Below are 2,844 nucleotides of genomic sequence, written 5' to 3' on the forward strand. Positions count from 1 at the left end.
ACAAGGATTAGGCCTCTAACTTTTAGCTGTATAAAATAAACAGGGCTGGTTTCAGCCAGTAGTGGTTGAACATTTACCAGTTAAGAACTCTAAAATGTAATGTAAGAGATAATGCCATGTACCATGCACGTATTCTCCCAGCAACACTTGGGATTTACTTCCAGGTTTTTTGGCCTTACAGAAAAGACAAGACAAAATCTACATAATGAAAGGCCCACACAGAAAGCTTGCCTCCATCAATCTGTGTCTATACTAGGAAGATTTCTCTCTAGAACATCACATACATATTTTCTTTTCAATGTATCAGCCAAATTTTTTTCAACAGTCTGAGAACAGACCTGAAGTTCAGAAGAATCTACAGCTCCTATTCTTTTATTTAAGCATCCTTGTAATTTCAGCCATATAATTCAATGCCACGCATTTAAAAAAAAATCCAAATCCTGTTTCTCAAGGGAGACCCTTACAGTTGTTTTTTTCTCAAACCCAGTAAGGAAACAACCCCACCACACTAACAGAGACAGAAGTACCAGCAGAGGTTGAATCCAGTCTCTATGGAGACTCCCTGTACCAGGAAAGTCAATGACAGTTATTTGATTATTCTGTAATATTGTCAAGGGAAGGTGACAGATTATCCAACCATATTCCTCTTTTAATAAGAGGTACAACATTGTTCTGCAATAAGGTAAAAAAACTAAACCCAACTGAAATCTGTTATTAAATTTAGACAGTCAGAAACAAAAAGTACTTCATCTTTCCATTTTAAACCAAAGTCAATTAAACATCCATCTGAAATCAGTGGAGATTTATCAATATTTTCCAAAGCAGTAAGTAAACAGACTTCTGTGCCTGCTATAAATATGCAATTTATCATGAACTTATATCAAGCAGCATCCTCATTGTAACAAAGATGTACAGCCTGAGAAAGACAAGGACAATTCAGTCATCTGGCCCTAAACTAAAGCTTTTTCAAGCACATCAGTTCAGCTCGAGGCTGTCTGCCTCTGTGCTACTACTACAGAAAAATTTTGAAGATAAATATTTAAAGGGAATAAATGCTTTGAATGTGCATGGAACTTTCCAGATTTCAAGTTACTCTGGATCTACAGATAGCAGAAACTGGGATGAAAAAGCCAGAGACGTGAATCTGAAAGAGGGTGGCTGGCTTGTACTAAAGGGGGAATAAATAATCAAATCACACATTCAGCCCAACTCCACTTTAAGTTAAAAAAACAGACAAAAAGAACATTCATCCTGCTTGCATGCTCTCCCAATCTGTTCTTCCCAAGCTCACAGAGAACCCCCCCAGCCATCAAATAAACAAGTTACTGCAATCTTGCCTCCCTCCTGAATAACGTCATCGTGTTGTGCGACCACAGCTGCTAAATGCAAAGCTGCTCTGAGCGCATGTCTGTGCAACCATACCTGCCTCAACTGTAATGAGAAACAGATTTGGGCAGTAAGTCCGTATTTAAATGGTTTGTCTGTGCCTGAAGATTGATGCCACTCCCCATACAGACATTCAGGTAAGTTACTTTAGGTTACTAATGCCAGTGTCAATGCAGCCTTTGTACTACCTCAGCATGGTATTTGAATGACGCTACTTAAAGTGGACATTTTTCTCCTCAGTTTGTTAGAGATGCAGAGTATAGAGGGTGTTACTATGACCTTGGTGACTGAGCTAATTGTGTAAATACACCACATGGATCTTGAAGTTGTGCAAAGATCAGCACCTAAGTCACAATCTGATTAACAAATTAGTTGGACTTTTTCCAGCATCTTGATTTCTTGAAAATGTTGCCATATTCAGGCCAGTCTATAGCAATGCAAACTTCTACATGCCAAGCTAATTCCCAGATATCCCCTTTACTCAGTGCAAGGGACCAAAACAATCATCTGTTACGGAGTTTTCAAACAATAAGCTTTAATTACCTTATTAGAAAAATAAGCACTGAAATATATATAAAGGTGATTACATTAAAGTAATTCTGTAGTCTAACATACTAGAAACCAAAGCCCAGTCATATTTTTAATGATACAGAGTAGCAAGATTTGGATTTTAAAAATTTTCCATAGAGAATACCGAAGTATGCAGTATCTTTTAGGAAACCACAGTAAAGACGAGACAAATCTCCATGTTGCAATAAAAACTAAGTAGATCAATTTATTCTGTATACTATACAATGTGTGAGTTTGTAAAGAACAATTGACATTTTTATCACCTTAACATCTTGACTGGGTGTAAATATGTCCAACAAAATGTACTCCCGTGGCCTTTACACAAACACTGTCCTACTACATCAAGAACAATGAGAGGGAAGCCTTTGGTGTTACAGATTTGGGGACATATCTGTGAAGTTGTAATTAATCCACTTAACTATCTCAAATAAAATGTTGGTGCTATCTGCTATTATAAGCCTACATGAGTACTACTCTAATAACTAAACACTGTCTATCTTTAAAGGCAAGATATGAAAGGGACTGCCAGTCTACAGTGTGGAGAGGTTTTCTTTGAAAAAGGCAATTATCAAATGGTAAAACTCATATAATACATTATGTACATAAGTTTGGATAGCTGAGTTATCTTGTTGGAGTAAGATGAAAGTAAGCGTCATTTTGCAGTCATGTTTGATTTACTGTTAGTGATTACTGGACTTAAGTTTTATACAGTGTATAGAATCAAAATAGCTGTGCCTGCTGCTGAGGTCTGTCAGATGTGAAGGCTCATAATCAGTCATTGACCTAGTTAGTATTACAGTACTTCAAATATACATATGGATAATATTATTCATAGCTGAATTTGTAGTAATCTTATGAACTGCAAATCACGGAGTGAACATCGGAAGA

Source organism: Cariama cristata, unplaced genomic scaffold (assembly GCF_000690535.1).
Source record: "Cariama cristata isolate BGI_N322 unplaced genomic scaffold, ASM69053v1 scaffold41349, whole genome shotgun sequence".
Lineage (NCBI taxonomy): Eukaryota > Metazoa > Chordata > Aves > Cariamiformes > Cariamidae > Cariama > Cariama cristata.